General features: G+C 43.7%; 1 non-coding gene across 1 annotated transcript; it reads right to left on the bottom strand.

Moving 5' to 3' along the window:
* Positions 1 to 18,868: 18,868 nt before the first annotated feature.
* LOC147013153 (U1 spliceosomal RNA) lies at positions 18,869 to 19,027 on the bottom strand. Its single transcript, XR_015051444.1, has one exon. It is a non-coding gene; the product is annotated as a U1 spliceosomal RNA (small nuclear RNA).
* Positions 19,028 to 19,406: the final 379 nt, after the last annotated feature.

Here is a 19,406-nt window from a genome sequence, read left to right as displayed (position 1 = left end):
CTCAAGTCCCACAACCAAATGAATGTCGAGAACCCCCCACTCCCATTTCCCCCTCAACTCCCCCAACCAAATGCAAATCCAGAACACCCCTTTGCCATCTCCACTTAATCCCTTTCTCCTCCCCTCCTCTCTCTCACCCATCCTCCTCACTCCCACCTCCACTCTCGAGTGTATCGCGATGTGTGGTGAGGCATCACTCTCCCCACTTCCTCTGTCTCCCTCTCCTCCCTCCTCTCTCTCCCTCCCCCTCCCCTCTTAATATTTCCATCAGCGAAGTGACAGGTTGTATTTGCTAGCTTACAATGTACAAGGAAACATTCATTTATTCCTTCATAAAGTTAAAATGAACCAAAATTAGCATTCATTCATTAATTTCAAAAAAATCACCAAAACCTCATTCATTTTCCAGTCTTCATCAACTTGACACCCAAATAAAACTTCATTCATCCAATAATTTATGCCTTCATAAAGTTAAAATCGATCAAAATCCAAGCTCATTCACAAGTTTAAAGTCTCGAACAAAATCTCATTAATTCCCCGATCATGAAAATCAACGATTCCAACCCAAATACAATCTGATTCATCAAATACTTCAATTCCTTCATGGAATTAAAACAGAGAAGCATCTGCTGTATTCATTCATAATATTGAAATACCAATAAAAATCTCATTAATTTACAAAATTCATTCATTCTTAGAGTTAAAAATAAATCCAAAGACAGATCAATTTTACCGCAAGGCCTTGGTGGAGGCCATTGAAGGAGCTTTGGAGCTCTCCCCACGACAGCTAGCTCATCGTGGATGCATAAAAGAACAGACGTAGCATCACCTATTTCCTACACCGTTGAACTTTTATCCCATCAAACGTGTCTATCACATTAAAGGGCAAAGAGGCAGAGACGAAGCTGTGGATGAAAAGCCTCGAGGGTGCTTGGAGGGAGATCAGAGCTGAAACAAGTATGTAAAAAGCAGATATTCTCTCAGCAAGAGTTTTTGCCAGTTTAAGCAAGAGATATTTTATGAATCCTCCTCTTATGCATTCAGTGTGGACTTCCTAGCAGCCTGAGACTTTCCATGCGTACGAAGGGAACTCCAAGGAAGTGTGTGAATGAAAATTGGGTGTTTGGGTTAATTAAAACACTCCTTTTGAAGATAATTAACGGCCTTATATTGTATCGTTTGTCAGGCACATCATCGGTCACCGCTCTCTGTGTGGTCTCAAGGCGCGTCCTAGGTTACATCGCTGGGGTCTGAAGCCGCCATGTTTTTTTTTGGCTTTTTTTTGCAGAGATACCTTGAGATCTTTGAAGCCCACATCCTAAATGCAGGTGGGAAGACCAACTTTATGCCACCATCTTTAGGATTGTATGCTCGGCAATGCCACATCCCTGTTGAGCTGCAGCAATCTGGAATTGTTTTTGAGTTAAGTCTGGGATCAAACCCAGGAGGCTACATAGCCCAATGGCAAATCCACGATGGATCCGCAGATAAAACAAAACTGTCACCGTATATTTGCAGAATTTGATGATGGCTGGAAGTCTTCTTCACCTTTTGGATTACACCTTGATCATGAGATTTTAACAACATCCAGGGATTTCATCTTTACACTTATTAATGCATCCCCCTTAAAAAACAGTCATGCTCGTTCATCATTATGCATGGGAAAAGAGAGGTTTTAATTACTGAGCACGAGGAAAATCAGAGTTCACACAAAGGAGAAGTACTCAGATACAGTATGCATTGAGCCAAGTTGTACAACTTGCCTCTTGACAAAGTAACATCCATGATTCGGCCTACAAATGTAACAGTGAGAGATTTATTACATGAATAAAGCCATTGGTGTACCTTTAAATCTTCTGGAAATCAAATATATATATATATATATATATATATATATATATATATATATATATATATATATATATATTTACATATCATATCAGATCAAACTTCCAACTTGATCTTGTGCAGCCTGTTACCCTCGCCAGAGGAGAGGGAATTGCATTTGGTTCTGTTTGTTTGGCTGTCTGTTTGTCCGTATAAATTACGTTAGACCCTTTAAAATCCCAAAACCCTTCAGATCCTTTGCAACTCGAAGACTCCTAAAACTCTTGAGAACCCAAAGAGCCTTGAGACTCCTCAGACCCTTCATAACAATAACACCCTTTACACCCCTAAGACCATTTAGACCCCAAAAACCCTTAAGACCCCAAAGACCAGTTAGACCCTTACGACTCTTTGGACTCCTAATACCCTTGGAGACCCCCTTAGACCCCTTAGGAACCTAAGACCTATAAAACCCTGTGGACTCCTAAGACCACATTACACCCTTTTGAACCCTCAGACCTCTAAGACCCTTTAAAACCCTGAAGACTCTTCAACTCATTTCTACCCTTTAGACTTTCACAGCTTTCAGACCTTTTAAATCCTGAAGACCCATTTAACCTTTATACCATTTTGATATGTTTTAAGACCCTTTAGACCCTGAAATGCCTGTTGTTGGCTTAATGGTTAGGGTGGTGGGCTTGGGACCCAAGGATCCTGAGTTCAAATTCCTGCTTGACTGTTGAATGAATACCAGGTGGGGTTGACTTTGCGTGTCATTCTTCTGAGATCAGCAAACTGAGTGCCAGATTGCTGGTATCCTGTGTCGGAGTGTTGACCTGTCTCGGATTGTGTCCAATAGCCAACGAGACTGTTTTGGCAGCACCAATGCTCTGCACAGAGTACGGTCCCCATTGAATGGGTGGAGGCCCTGAAAGACAATTCTGACACTTAAGACCTTAAATTACACCTTTTAGACCATTTGACCCTTTTAGATCTTTTGACCTTTTGACCTCCAGACTATTTGACCTTTGAAACTTTTTCGACCTTTAACCTTTACACATTTACAACTGTACCATTTAGACGTTTCATTTGCAATCAATGACCTTTCATTTAGTCCATCCTTCCATTTATTTGACGCACAACATACACCACACATATACATATTCATACAGATCAAAATTCCTAAAGGGTAACTTCTTAAATACCATCCGCGTTTTCAAGTTTTCGTTTGACATAAGCATGGGAACGGCACAATGCGATGTGACGTGTGAAACAATTGTGTCAAGGCATTTATTTCTTTTAATCATAAAACTTTTGTGGGTGAATCACGATGTGAGAAGTGTTCTTTTTTTCTTGTTTCCTCCTACTTTCAGAAGAAAACACTGAAATTGACGATGTAATGCCCATGAATAGCTGTGATATTATGGACATCTCATGAAATGATAAATAAGAGCAGACATGCAAGAAAAATCTTCAATTCAAATTTGCTCAATTTTTCAAAAAACGTTTATTAAGAGTTTTTCTTTGTTTTAAACACTTTCCCATTATGAATGTTTGAAAATGAGCAAATATATCAACAATGGTCCAAGTGTCTACTCTGAGTCTGGAAGGTTGGCGATTCCATCCTGACTCTGGGCGAGTCATACCAAACATATTAATAATGGTACGTGCTGCTTCCTTGCTTGAGGACTAGTTTCCTCAGCCTGTAGAGGACAAGTCAATGGCCAATCCCTCCCAGAGCAGTGTTGCTTCCTTGCTTGATCCTCAGCCTACAAAGGACTGGTCAATTGCTACTCCCTCCAGGAGCAAGAATAATTGGTGTCGTTTCCCTGATTTGAAAATGTTTGGTTGTGATTGTAATAATACATGTGACATCACTTGTGCATTTTATTTTTAGTACATGGTTGGTATGACACCCACACCTATCAGATGCATTTTGGACAACTGTGGATGAGACATCACCACCTCCACGCAAATTCACTGGAATAATCCCCTTAACGGTCCATTTATTTTTGTTTCGAATGAGGATGTAAAGTGAAAAAGATTGTGAACAATTACATCCAGTAATTCTCCATTTTTGAGATGATTTTTAATCTCATTTTCAGCCTCAGCACTTGTTTGAATCTCTGCTTTCACACTGTTTTTCATGCACAAAGTCGAGACTTATTGAAGAGTTATATCAGAACAACTGGAACACAGTTGGAAGCGAGGAGAACGTATCAACAGAAAGGTAGAGGGACACAACAGAGGAACATTTGGAGAAAGAATGTGCGAACGAAGAATGAGGGGAATGGAAGGAGAGGGAAAAAAGAGACAGGGGGTGGTGACCAAACTGGAGACAAGTTCAAACACAACAAAAAGGGGCTAAAAGAACAGGAAGGGGAAACCGGCGATGAAACAGCAATGGAACAATTAAACAGAAAGGTTGGTGTAAGGAGGGAGAATGATAGAGAATACTATAATCTGAAGACGAAGGGTAGAGGTTGGGAAGGGTTAATGAGGATGTAAAAGATCACAGGTATGAATGGGGGATGACCCGAGGAGGAGGTGAATAACCATCTTGAATCCCTGGAAGAGGAAATCACATACGTCCTGCAGGAACCTGGGGGCGGACAAAGTACGGAAAGGGCTCAGGATTCAAGACCAGAAAGGAGGCAGTAAAAGACAGGAGACCACTGACCTGTCTGCGACGCATGAGCAACGGACTTGTCTTCCATCGATTTTGAGAGCCTTGGACTCATGACGTGCTACCAATTGATGGAAGCATTTATTGGCATTTGTGGAGTACGGATCACAGAGATTATTGCATTTACTTGATGAGAAAACGAAGCATTTTCACAACCAATGCCTTAATTGGCATAACAATCGATACTCGAACTATTTCTGGAACGCTAGATACTGGCGTGATGTAAAAATTCAAACGACACCCAGAAATTACAGGCATTATTAGCGTTCGACTTCATTCGTGGATTTGTGTAAATTGCTGCTTGCAAATAGTCTCGTTTTTAATAACAATCTCCAAGGCTCCTTAAGTGGTTCTAATTGAGAATGAAACGGTAATTTCACGTTATTTCGCTGAACATCTTACTTGGTTCGATACATGCACTTTCAGCTGTACGGCGGGCAGAGGTGAAAATGCTTTGAGAGCGTCACCGACTTCCCTAATTGGGGAACCTCGCTCATTATGTATGCTCTATTTAGATGTAATTTATTCCTTTTATCTACAATCTTTGTGTGTTATTCAAACATCTCGTGGTTTCAAAAGCAACCGAGATGGATTCACCTAGATATTGCGATTGGAGCTCTATTTAATCCAGTTTATCATTAGCATGGCCATTATTATGTTTTATCAACTGAATTGTTATTATTGCTTTTATTGTCATTATTGGCAAAGGGCATTGGTTTTTTTTTTGTGGCATGTTCCAGATTATAATGCTTTGCTTTATCATCGGTGAAACTCCATGGAAAGCGATGCCTTAGATCGGGGTTATTACCTCCGCCACTGAAGGTGGCCAGAGATGATGTTTTCACCCTTGTTAGTCTGTCTGTTTGTCTGTGAGCATGATATCTCAAAAAGTTTTCGACGGATTCGGACGAAATTTTGTGTACAGGTTGGGTGTGCGACATATACGAATTAGATCAATTTTGGTGAAGATCCGGATCCTGATTCGAGATTTTTTTTCGAGTGATTCGTCACCATTGAGAGATGGGGCCAAAAACGATATGTGGCATATCTCAAAAAGTTGTGGATGAGTTATGACAAAACTAGGTGGATGAGTTGGTTAGGTTACAAGAACAAGCCGATTCGATTTTTGTTAAGGTCTGAATCCAGATTTGACCTATTATCTTACTCACGTTGTTGTTCTTCATCTTCTTCTTGTGGACTTTTTTGTTTCATAGCCTACAGTTTTCATCAAAACTTCCTGAAACTTGGCATATATATATATATATATATATATATATATATATATATATATATATATATATATATATATATATATATATAATGTAAAAATACCCTGCGCAGACAGTAACCATCTCCGATTTTGAAAATTCCACCTAGAAAAAAAAGTTATGATGTCAAAATATCTCCGCTAATGGAAATCGCCTAAAAAATTATCTCCGAAACTAGGCAAGCTTTTTGAATTCTGTTTGCGGGATCGAACAGGGCATTAGCAGAGATGAATTACTGCACATATGATACATCACTATGACGTCATATCAATTTTTTATGACGTCATTCCTATTTTTTGCCATTTTTTTGTTTCACAGCCCAGAGTTTTCATCGGATCTTCCTGAAACTTGCCATGTATATGCAGAAAGCCCTCGTGCAGGCAGTAACCATCTCCGATTCTGGAAATTCTTCCTAGAAAAAAAGTTGACGTCATAATATCTCCGCTAATGGAAATCGCCTATACCATTATTCAAGTATTACAGCCTGGTTACTGCCCCTCTACGTCGGAATGGTTGTCAGCAGGTTGATGTTGTCTTCGACCGGTACTCCAGCCTCTCAATCAAAGCTGGGAAGCGAGAGAAACGAGGAACATCTGCAGCCTTAGAGGTGACAATCCAAGGGCCAGCCACTCCTATTCCAAAGCAGTGGATCAAATACATTGGAAATGTAGAAAACAAAGTCAACTTGTGTGCCTTCTTGGCAGACACATGGTGCCACATGGGGGTAGACACTCTGCTTGATGGTCAACACCGAGTCATCGGTGGTGGTTTCAAGAACCCGCAGAAGTCTGTGCTAGTCATCAGAGGTAGGCCCGTCGCTAAGGGGGGGCATTTGGGTGCAATGCCCCCCATTGCGCATCTGGTGCCCCCCCCACTTGTACGCCACCCATTTATGCCCTGTTGTACCCTGTGAACAACTTAGTGTTTAAGGATGAGCGCCCACTGTGACCTTGCTGTTTAAGAGTTCACCTGTGTGAACTAAAACCCTTATTCCAGATGTTCAACGTGGTGACTAATAAGGCCTTCTTGGATAAACTGTTCTTTAATAATATCCTTGTTTGAATAACAGTCAAGAGATAAGTGTGTGCTTCCCAGCGCATCTCCAAATGCAATTGGCAAGACAATACAGTCCAAGACCACAAGATAAAAGATAATAACGCAAACACCAACGCCAGCAGCCAAGACCTCGTGTCGAATGTCGATGTTGTGGGTGTTTATATATATCGTGGATCATTTAGTTTTAAGGAATAGCCAATCAGCGTATTCGATATGGAGACCCTATTGAGCAGGTTACCTGATTGGTTGGAAGTTAGGTATAAATGTAATACAGTCATAATATGATGATATGATAAAGGAAAAGACATAAATTTACATTATTAAAGACGAAGTGCACGTGCACCATGTGACCTTCACAACCCGTCAACCCTCCATCTTACAAAAGTAATTTTATAATAAAAATTAAAAATATGTGTGTTTGCAATCGTGCTAACATTTGAAATTATGCAGATAAAACCTATTTTTGATGCATCGATCATTTAATAAATAAAACCGTCAACCGTCAAATCTCGCGAGTCGCGAGATTAGTGACGCGGATCACGAGGGCCGAATCACAGAGCACAAGCTCGCAGCAGGAGAAAAAGACTTGGATGATGGATAAACGAAAATGGCTCAGAAAAGGAAAATATGCAAGCGACGAAAATGAAGATGATGAAAGACATGTTGTTGGAGGAGCAGGAGGAAAAGACGATCATGTCGATGAAATACCGACAGAAGCTGACCAACCTGGCCAAGCCAGCAACGTCAGCCTTGCGGCTGTAGTCCCAGCGCAGGCAGCCGAGTTTCCATGCTCGGCGGCGGCCTCGGGGTCGGGTGTGACTGTCAAGCCGTTTCCCGATGATCTTGGAAGTGAGAGACCGAATCCAGTTGTTCTACAGCGGTATCCTGTCCATCTGTTGCAGAACAAGAGTCGCTCGTTTGTGTCCTCGTGGTACCATACTAATGAATGGCTGGAATACAGTGTGCAGACAGATGCAGCATTCTGCTATCCATGTAGGAAGTTTAACACCGCACGTGGCCCATTGGACTCTACTTTCACAGTGCGAGGCTACCGGAATTGGAAACATGCCGTTGAGAAAGGCAGGGGGTTTCACAAACACGCAACTTCAAAGGAACATTTAACTTGTGTTTTGAGGTGGAAGGAGAATGAGAGGCGCATCGATTGTGGTAAGGAGATTTCCACACTCCTCAATGCTGACCAACTAAACAGAAACCGGTACTATGTGTCTGCTCTTATAGATGTTGTGGGATTTCTCGCCGAAAATCAGATACCTTTTAGAGGGAGCCTTGATATTTTTGAAGATATGTCAGATAGGTGTCAGGTCAGGTTCTATCTGTGACCTGCTACAGGTACCTGCTACAGGTACCATACCATAATACTGACCACAGGCTTGTTGTAGCAACTCTAAAGCTGCACCTTAAATCCTGGAGAATGGTACCATCCCAGCCGAGGCTGGATGTTGCCAAGCTCAGGGATGAGAGAGTAGCTGAGGAGTTTGCGAACAGGCTGAGTGGACACTTGGGGGGTCTGGGTGCTTTGGGGGGTCCTGAAGAGTTGTGGAGCGCCTTCAAGACCACCGTCCTTGATGTTGTCGGTGGATGCCTTGGAGCTCACCGCAGGGCAAAGAAGAATTTTGTCTCTCAAGGGACACTGGATACCATTGACCAGAGTCGCAGGGCCAGGCTGAATGGCAGAGCTGAGCTGTTCAGGGAGCTGAGGCGTAAAACTGTACATGCACTGAGGGTGGACAAGGAAGCCTATGTGCGAGGAATCTGTGAGGGGGTAGAGCATCACCTGTGGACAGGTGATTCTCGTCCCGCTTACAGGGGAATTCGCGCATTACGTTCATCCAAGCCCATCCCTCGGAGCACTACAGTTCGAGCAGAGAGTGGTAGGCTCTTGACAGAGGAGTCTGAAGTGAAGGCCCGCTGGGCCGGTTACTTTGAGCGGTTGTACCAGGCTGATCCCCCAACTGTCGTGTTGGACGTCAACGGTGTTACAATCCCTGTTGCTGACCCTCGAATCAACTGTGGTCCACCTACGCTTGTGGAAACATGGGCTGCGGTGAACCAGTTGAAATGGGGCAAAGCTCCAGGGATCTGTGGCATCCATGCCGAACTTCTCAAGGCTAGTGGAAATGCTGCACTCGTGTCGTTGCATGCAGTTTTGTGCTCTACCTGGAACACAGGCATCATCCCAACTGACTGGAAGAGGGGCCTTGTTGTCCCTCTCTGGAAAAGGAAGGGTGATCGCCAAGACTGCAACAACTACCGAGGGGTGACGCTGCTCTCAGTGCCGGGCAAGGTCTTTGCTCGGATAATTCTCGATAGGGTTCGCCACCATCTGCTTGAGCACCAGCGTCCAGAGCAGTCAGGCTTTACACCAATGAGGTCAACGATTGACCGTATCCTTGCACTTCGTGTCCTCACCGAACGCAGACGAGAGTTTCGGCAGGGGCTGCTTGCAGCCTATGTTGATCTCTGTAAAGCGTTCGATTCAGTGAATCGGGATGTCCTCTGGAGGATTCTTGGTCTTCGTGGGGTGCCACCAAAACTGATCGATCTGATGTCTGAACTCTACTCTGGTCCTGAGAGTGCTGTGAAGTGTGGTGGTACCATCTCTGACTTATTTTCAGTTGTTACTGGAGTTCGTCAGGGATGTGTACTTGCCCCCACACTTTTCAGCACTTGTATGGACTGGATTTTAGGGAGGATGTCGGAGAGATCAAGTTGCGGTGCGTCATTGGGGAATGTCAAGATCTCGGACCTTGACTTTGCAGATGATGCAGTCATCTTTGCGGAGACTTTAGACATCCTCTTGGGGGCCCTCGAGGTGCTGAATGAGGAGTCGGAGCCGTTGGGATTATGGGTTTCTTGGGTCAAAACTAAGATCCAGGCTTTCGGTGACATCTTGGATGCTGCTGTCCTGTCTGTGTCTGTTTGTGGTGAGGATGTTGAGGTCGTGGAGAGATTCACTTACCTTGGCAGTGATATTCATGTCTCTGCTGGCTGCGAGTCAGAGGTCAATAGACGTCTGGGTCGGGCTTGGGGAGTCATGGATTCACTGGATCATGGGGTGTGGCGCTGCCGGTACCTGTGCGGGAGGACGAAAGTCCGAGTCTTCAGGTCCTTGGTACTTCCAGTCTTGCTCTATGGGTGCGAGACTTGGACTCTGACCAAGGATCTGAGATGGAGACTTAATTCCTTTGGTACCAGGACTCTTCGGAGAATCCTTGGCTATCGCTGGTCGGATTTTGTGTCCAACGAGCGGTTGCTGAGAGAGACTCGGATGAGATTTGTTACCTGCATAGTCCGTGAGCATCAGTTGCGGCTGTATGGACATGTGGCTCGTTTTCCTGACTCTGATCCTGCTCACCAGATTCTCTCAGCGAGGGAGTCTCATGAGTGGAGGAGGCCAGTGGGTCGACCACGTGCCTCATGGTTGCAACAGGTTGACCATCATCCCAAGGAGATGAGGATGGGCCTGGCATCTTCCTGGGGGATGGCCAGACGGAGGCCCCTGGAGTACCGGCGGAAAGTGGACGCAGCGACGTGCTGTTCTGGCACATGCTTCCATACCTGACCTGACCTGTCAGACGGGCACAGTGGGCTCTTCCTCTCGTTTTTAAACTACACACTCAAAAACGACACTGAGCGAGCCGAAATAATAAAGCATATCCCACGAAACGCAAGCTATACTCGTCCGGAAATGCAGAATGAACTGATCTGCACATTAAGTAATGTTGTGACGGATGCCATCGTGGAAGAAGTAGGCACATCGTGGTTTACCATCAAGGTGGATGGGACAAGGGACCCCACTGAATGTGAGAACGTGTGTGTGTGTGTGTGTGTGTGTGTGTGTGTGTGTGTGTGTGTGTATGTTCATCTTTCGGCTGCTCCCATTAGGGGTCACCACAGCGGATCATCCGTTATGATCCGCATACTGATTTGGTGCAGGTTTTACGCCAGTTGCCCTTCCTGACGCAACCCTGGTCGCCTCTTATGACACAGGGATAAGGATTGGGTTTCGCCATGATTCCGGGCTGCCCTACACCCTCTCATAGCGCGGCCCATTGCAGAGCTCCCGTCCTCAAGCGATCCTCCAACCGAAGCCTCCGAGTCGCCGGATTACAGGCGCACGCCACTACGCCCGGTCACTGAATGTGAGAACATATCAATCATCATTCGCTTTGTATCGGCATCAAATGAAGCAACAGAGCGTCTACTCACAATAGCTCCAGCCGACGCCGGAGATGCAAAAACATTGACAGACCTAATAATTGCAGAGCTGATAAAAACAGGACTTGACACGTCAAAATATTAAGTCAGGTGTATGACGGGGCTTCGGTAATGGCTGGGAAGCACGGTGGGGTACAAAAGTTGTTGCAAGATATATTGGAAAGAGAAATCCCCTATGTGCACTGCTTAAATCACCAACTCCATCTGGTAGTTATCCACGCACTGGCAGCAGAGAATGCTGTCACTGATTTCCTCGAGGTTTGTTGTTGCCTGTACAAATTCTTCGGAAAGCCCACTGTTGCTGCACAGTATAAAAGTGAGCGGTTAAAACGACTTCTTGATCAAAGTTGGACGGGACATTTAGCCACCGTGTCTGTGTTCATTGGATCTTTTAAGGATATCACATCCTTACTGTCAGAGATTGATGCAGAGCGTGCCTACGGTGCAGAGATGAGGATGGAGGCTATTTGGCTTTTGCAGGAAGTCTCTGGGCCTGCCTTCATGTTCACTGCTATCTTTGTACAAAAACTGCTGATGTTGTTAGATGGCCATAACAGACTCTTGCAGGCAGAGGACATGGACTTGCTAACGGGGTTGGAACTGGTGGCGAGTGCTACAGAGTGCGTGAAGAAACTCCGCTCTGAGGATGAGTTCACTGATCTGTGGAACAAGGCCAACGATGCTCACACTTCTCCACCTGCACCACCAAAACGGAGACGCACAATGCATAAGAACTTGGAACAGTTTGTAGTTTTGGAGACTACAGGTCAAAACAACGACAATGACAAGACGGAACTGCAGAGGGTTTTTTACAGCGCAATTGACACTGTGCTTGGCGAGATCGCTCGGCGCTTCAGTGAGCGCAACACACAACTCGCCCGTTCACTCGCTGCCTTGAATCCTGAAAATGGCACGTTTTTGGATCCCCACTTGCTCCAGCACATCATGACATTAACAAAGTCAACCATCAGTGAAACAGTGTGTGGTTGCAAAGCAGTTTATTCACTCACAGACGGAAAAGCAGGCAAACGAGAGATGGACAACACAAAACTCCTCTCAACATACCACAAAACGCTGGAAGCCATGCCATGTGTAGTGACTGCTATGAGACTTGGACTAACATTTGGTGCGTCCACTGCCATGTGTGAAAACTCATTCTCAACATTGAGGAATGTCTTCACTGACCATCGACGGTCCATGCGCCATGCACGCAAGGCACAACTGGTACAGCTGGCCTTAGAGAGACCTCACACGTAAATGCCTGAATGAATGGAAGGAGAAGGTCCTCAGAAGATTCCACACCGAGACATGTCGCCTGCAGCTCTTCTGACAGCGAGTGCAGCGGTATAAAAACTATACGAGGAGTTCAGATTGTGTGTGTGACTGCTGGTGATGCGTGTGTGGTTGTGGTTGCAGTGTGGTTGTGGTCAACACCCGCCGTGGTCGGCTGCTTTGTACTTCTGATGTTTAAGTGAAATGTTGTGTTTGGTGCTTTGCATTTCCCATATCTAGTGCTTTGTGCATAACCTTACCTCTGTGTAATTGACTGCTTTAAATGCGGACCTTGTGGTATCTTCAGGCTGTTCGTATTTGCTGTTGATAGTTTAACGTGATGATCGCAGGTCATAGCCTACTGTATCTTATTTGAAAGTGCACTGATTCTGGTGCCAACCTCCCCCGTTTAGTCATTGTATCTCTGGTATATTAATTTTCTATTGCCAATTCTTCACAACACCTTGTATCAGTGCACCTGAATTGGTGCCAATTCCCCAGAAATCATTGAATATCTGCATTGTGAATGTGCCAGTTTGTTGCGGCTCTCCTGCATTCGAATAATTTTAGGCCAAAAACATCAGAACATATTAAATCTAGCTGAGATCAATTTGGTTAGTATGCGACGGCACCCTCAGTATAGATGTGTCAATGCTCCATGAATACAATAGTATACAGGGTTATCAAAAATATTAAATATAATAATTGTACCCCCCCCATCCAGTTCATATGCCCCCCTTAATAATGAGCCCTAGCTACGGGCCTGATCAGAGGGCACTGCAAAGAACTGGTTCCCCTCAAGTCAGATCATGAAGAGGCAGACACGAATATTGCTACATGCAAAACATGCCTCTCATTAATTATCACAACAGGATTGTGATTCAATCACCTGACACAGATGTGGCTGTCCTCTGCACCACACACTACAGAAAACTCCAGTGTCGGGAGCTGTGGTTTCGGACTGGAATCAAGGATAAAGCTAGGTATATTCCTATCCACTGCTTGGCACACAAACTAGGACCTGAGCTGTGTAATGCTTCACTCGGCTTCCACACACTCACTGGGTGCGATTCAAACAGTGCACTCTCAGCACTCGGCAAGTAAAAGGGTTTCAATGTCTTACTTGACAGTAAAGAGCATCAGACCAGTCTGCGACAGCTTGGAGAAGAACCCGAGCTCAGCAACAGCACTTCAGAAGCATGCGAAGCCTTCATGTGGGCAATGTACTCAACAACCAAGGGGGCTGGGAGCAAAGTGAACAATGTGAGATACTAGCAGTTCTGTCAAAAGGGACAAAGAAATGAAAATCTCCCCAATACACTCGACAGCTTACAGCAACATATGAAGCGAGGAAATTACCAGGCCTATGTATGGAAGAGAGCATTGGAGCCAACACAGAGCCTTCCACCAGCAGCTGGACATGGCTGGAAAATTCAGGATTGTGCCCTGCAGCGTGTGCTCATGACCAAAGATTCAGCACCACGGGGTCTTCCGGAGCTGACTGTCTGTCACTGCAAGAAGTCTCTATGTCGCCGAGCCGACTGCACATGCAGAACCAACCACATGCCATGCACAGAAGCATGTGCATGTATGGCCGAAGAAACTTGTGAAAATCCAAGAACAATCTTTGAATCCAATGGTGAAGAAGACGCTGACTAAAAGTTACAACAGATGACATCTTCATGCTTCCATGGCGAATGTGATTCCTTGTTGCCAGACACAAATATTACAAACCGCTCTGATGAATGTGCTTCTGTGTTGTCATGCACAACTAGTATGATTTGCTCTCACTAATGTGCTTCTGTGTTGTCATGCACAGCTCCCAGTGTCGACCATGATAACTATTATCATCCACTATGATGAATGAGTAGCTTCAGTGCTGCCAGAGACAACTATTATACTCGGCTTTCACTAATGTACTTCCGTGTTGCCAAAGACAACTATTATTGTCGGCTCTGATGTATGTGCTTCCGTGTTGCTATACACTAGTAAAAGACATACGCTAAAAATAACAGTTGCAGTTTTCTTTATGCGTGCCTCTGTATGTATATGAATTTCTGCAGAACAATACTTTCTTAAGCGTTTGATTTCCAAAATGTATACATACCAGTAGTAATTGAGAAACACCGTTCACCTTCATATGAGAACACAATTAAAAATGTCAGAAAGTTTGAATTAATGTGATATTTTAGCTTTGGTGATGCCATGGCAAAGGCCATTTTCAAATAACTGTACATACACTGATAAAGAATTATAATACGAAGCCAATGATAACTCAATATTGAAAATTGGTTGAATCTTGACAAAGATATTCACGTTTACGTTACCCTCCCCCTAAATTTTGCTAGCCCACAGTAACCCTCTTGGTAAGTCCCCTTGGTATGTATAATGGCCTGTAGAATTTTAATGATACCACAATTTGAAACCACATACTACCTGGAGGTGTTCTATAGGGTCCATTCTACCACCCTGTCAAGTCAAACCTTTTCTGTAGGGGGTGTTGAACGAATTTTCTTATTTGGCCTCATATGAGAAATGGCTGCTGGACTATAATGTAAGTACCTCGTGCTCCATTGTCATCCCTTAAACTCATAGCACATCCTTTTACTCTACGTCGATAAGCTACGTCCCCACTACACATTCAATGTCTGTCCTTGTCCCCGAAAATCCATTTTCCCATTCTCTAAATGTAACCTAACATTCCCAATAACTAACCATTCCACGGGCCCCATGAGGACTTGTCCCTGCCCCATGAAGCCGGTCTAACTAAGCTAACTCTTCCCACTAACTAGTGGTCTACCCTTCACCCTCTGTCTCCTCTATCTCCCGTGTCTCTGTTATTTATTTTAATTCCTGCGTCTCCCTTTGTGTCTCCGTGAATTCCTCCGTCGTCTCTTCATGCTTATTAGTTTCTTCCTCGCTTTTCGTCTCTGCCGTTTCGTCTTTTGTTTCTTTTATTTCCTGCATCCCCGTTACCTCCTTTAACTCTTCCGTCGTCCCCTCGTGTCCGAGTTTTTTAGTTTCCCCGATAATTGTCGTGGCGGCGACGCTCGTCATCCTCTGTCCGAGTTCATAGACTTCTCGTCCAATCATCATTATTTTCTCCGTCACTTCTTCCTCACCCGTCATCGCAGTCTGAACAGCCGCCACACTCTCCCTCGACTTGGTATTTTCTTCAGGTAGAGTCCTGGTCCCATTTGCAAACTCGAGGAGCATTTTTATATCATCTGCCACTGTTCCCAGACTCCAATCTTTGCGCTTCATCGCAAGTTCCATGATGTCCATTAACTGCTGCATTGTCACCTGCCCTTGCCTCACCCACTGACAACAATTAGTGGTGGGGTTTGTTGTGGATTTTTTTTCACCCACCCCGTTGTGATCGTTGAAGGATTCTTCCTGGTTGCTTGTGGAATCCTATTGAACTTCAGGCAGAGTTTAATGTTTATCCAATTTTGTTATAAAATCCTGCTTAAAACCCACCGACACTGATAACCGATGTCCACACAAGTCCTTTCTTTGTGAAACAATTTATTTTCTAATTATCCACTATACACTTCTCACCCTCGTACAATGAACTTAAGAATCCCCATTTGTTGCAATATTATTTGGTTCTATTCCATTTATTCTTACTTTTAGTTAACAGTTAAACCAGCCCGATTCAATTCACTTCCACATTACATCAGAGAGTTTTATTCTAACTTGGTACTTGGTCAGTCCCAAGGAGTACAAGCCACTGAGATTCTATACTTCCTCACGTGCTTGCACTGAAACAATTTTACATTTCAAAGCATTTTATACTTTCATGGAAGAGTGGTGGGGGCTACCAACCCCCGACTGCAGATGAGTCCTTTAGGCGAGAAGCCACTACGTACATTTCGAGGCAAAGGTTCACTGTTATCAGCTCAGGTCACTCCGCTCCAGACCAAGACATTTATCAACATTTAGAGCAAAAGTGTCTTGGCCAGAAAGGACAGCCAATTCAACTTATAGCATAAAAGTTACATTTCTAAAACTCCATTTGTTACAATTTAGAATACATTAATATAAATTTTCCCCCACACTCCCCATTTTTGTTTTTTTAAGGAAAATTTGAATAATTTTTCTTACACATGATTACCATGTCCCGTTCCTGAAGGAGAAAAGATTTCCATTACTGAAGTTCAATCAACAATGGCAGCGAGTGCTCATATCAGAAAATGAGTGAGTTTCCATTTAATTTATGGCCTGTTCATCAGTATGTGTCACACATTGAAAACATGCTACCCGAAGTCAGAAGATAAACAGGTCAGGGTGTGGATAGAGCAGCACCCAACAGGAAATGCAATCGAAGCACTCCTTGAGCTGAGGAGAAGGTAGATGTGGGCAAGTACAAGTTTGGGCCGGACACTGGGTTGAAGGAGACGAAAAGGAACACATGTTGTAAACGACTCGCAGTGTGGAACTCCAGGCCTGTTGTACATTGAAGCAACCACAGCAAGTTCACGATGTATTTGCAGAGCGGCAATCGAGAGTGTGGCTCAGAATATTCCTCCACGCAGGCACCACACAACGCCAACATTAATACTTTGCTCAACTTTCTCCTCAGTGGGTTTTTTCTTTCTTTTTCCCCACATTGCTCCATCTTATCTCCTCAGGAAGGGGTACAGTTTCATGATCACGTGTTGAATGCCCAATCACCAAAATCTGGGTTCTCCCATCATCCAATCTTTGTGTGGAAGTTCTTTCCAAGCTTCATTTAGACGAAATCATACATTTGCATAGTTCAACTGCGTTCAACACTCCGAAACAAACAAAACCAAAGTTAACATCGAGTAAACATCATGGGTAAACATCATGGGCTCATGCATTTCCACAAGACTGACAAAGGTTCTTGCAGAAGCATTCAACTTGCATTATCAATATTTTATCTCTTTCCTTATTATTTCCCTAAATGACAACTAAAATATACAGAAATCTCAGTTGTATGTGTACTCAAAACATTCATCTCATTTGCTATTTCCATGTAAAGGCAAACGGTCTTTATCAAGGTTCCAATTTGCGATCAATAATTCTTTTCACAAAAATATTCCATCATTTATCCCAAAATATGAAAGTAATCTATTTCTTCAAGAACCGAATCCAATTCGATTTTGCACAGTTACCATTTTAACATTCACATCTGCTAAACAATTTAGTTTCATTCACAAATAGTTCCAGAGCAACTGCCATTTTTTATTATCTTGATTTAATTCTCAGTAACTTTTCCTTATCATCAATTAACAGATTAACAAGGTTTTTTTTTTTTAGCTTAGTCTGAAAGTAACTAACACAGTTACCGCACAACCCCCAATTTGAGAGTTCCATTCCGCTCGGCCATCCTGGCCTCGAGTCGCCGAGCTGCAGAACGTAAAATATCTCAAAAATAATGTTTAACCAATCTCTCTTAAACAACTTTTGGTCTCGACAATAAAATATTTCCTTTTAAAATCCATGAATCAAAAATTAAATCTTCAGCATCTATCCAATTAAATCATGAATTTACCTTTACTGAATCGATCAAAGGGTTACACTGGGTTGTTTGCCATTGCCTTCCCAGCACAAGTTGAGGCAACCTCAACATTCACAGACGAATAAAACAATACGCCTATTTTACCGTCCATCCGAGGGCATCAACAATTATCTGTGAATCGGCCCATGTGCTAAACATCATCAAATCAATTTTAAAATCATTCCAAATGACGTTTCTACGTTTTAATCAAAATCTTCGAAACATTTCTGACACGTCCACACAGCTTGCCCAGCACTTAAACCTGCTGGGTTGGGTAATTACAAATCATCACAATGCCAGCGAGAGCTCAACTCCCAAGACTTCGAAACATTTACAATTGTTATTTCAATTTATACAAAATCCCTATGGTTTTTAAGTAAAACTTAACACTTTTTCCCCAAAAGGACTTCACTTTAAACAGATTCAGTAGAGAGGGTGCGCCACAAACACCAAGCAACAAGGAACAGGAAGTTCTCTCGACATCCGGTGGGAAGAAAAAAGAAAAACTCTAAGACAGGCAAAACCCACAGTTTAGCATTACTCTGTCATGGCTTCAACACACACACAAAAACCCCATAAAATATCCTCCAAATCAATCACATCTCTACATCATTTCAAAGTCATTGCCAACGGCAGGCACACTTCGACACAATAGCCCACCCTCTTGAATTTGCATATGAATCGAATTTCACAGCTAAAGCTAAGACTCAAACACAGACTCAGTGGAGAGACATGCCACCCCCCACAGATCCAGTGGAGGGGGCAAGCTGCACAGTCGCAGCACGTGACCTTCGCATTATCAGCACCAAACTACGAACAGCCAGGCTGTTTTATTTCGACTCTCTGCCTGAAGTTTCTTTAGTTGTTAAAAATATCGTCAAAATCCCAACAGAACACGTTTCATTGCAATGAAATCTATTGGACTCACACAAGTTTCATTTTTTACTCTCAGCAACACATGCATCTCAATGCAAATCACCAGCCACGCACCCAGCCGGTCAATCGTCTCCTGCATTCTACAAATTTCATGGTCGACTTTCCCACATTTGGGGAAATCGCAAGGGTCAACCTCCCCCCTGAAGTGCAATGGGTAGGCCTCGCCCTGAGAATACCACCTCAATGATCACAGTATCTCTCCTATCAGGTTGGTATCAATGCAAACATATATCTCAGGCATCCTCTGCGCGGTCTGTGGCATGTCACTTCATCATGATCATTTCATCTGACTCCTCTTCTTCTCCAGCACTTTTCTAAAACAACTACAGTACTTATCATTTACTTTTAAACAGACTCTCTCTGCTACCTCTTCTTTCTATCAATAACATTATCTGACAATTAACTTTTCTTTGTTCGAAATGCGTGACCTGCTGAGATCGCTCTCCCTTACCTTCGCTCAAGTACTTGTCGTTCCTCCAGGCACTGCCTCCGGCAGATTAAGCACCTCCGGTCACGAGCACCGCACAACGTCGGTTCGAATCCGAGTCACCAGGCACCAACTGTTGTGGATTTTTTTTCACCCACCCCGTTGTGA

Source organism: Eptatretus burgeri, chromosome 14, assembly GCF_056783735.1.
Source record: "Eptatretus burgeri isolate ZD-2024b chromosome 14, Ebu_testis_v1, whole genome shotgun sequence".
In the NCBI taxonomy this organism is placed as follows: domain Eukaryota; kingdom Metazoa; phylum Chordata; class Myxini; order Myxiniformes; family Myxinidae; genus Eptatretus; species Eptatretus burgeri.
Note: the sequence above shows the minus strand (reverse complement) of the source record. Positions and strands in the feature narration are given on the sequence as shown.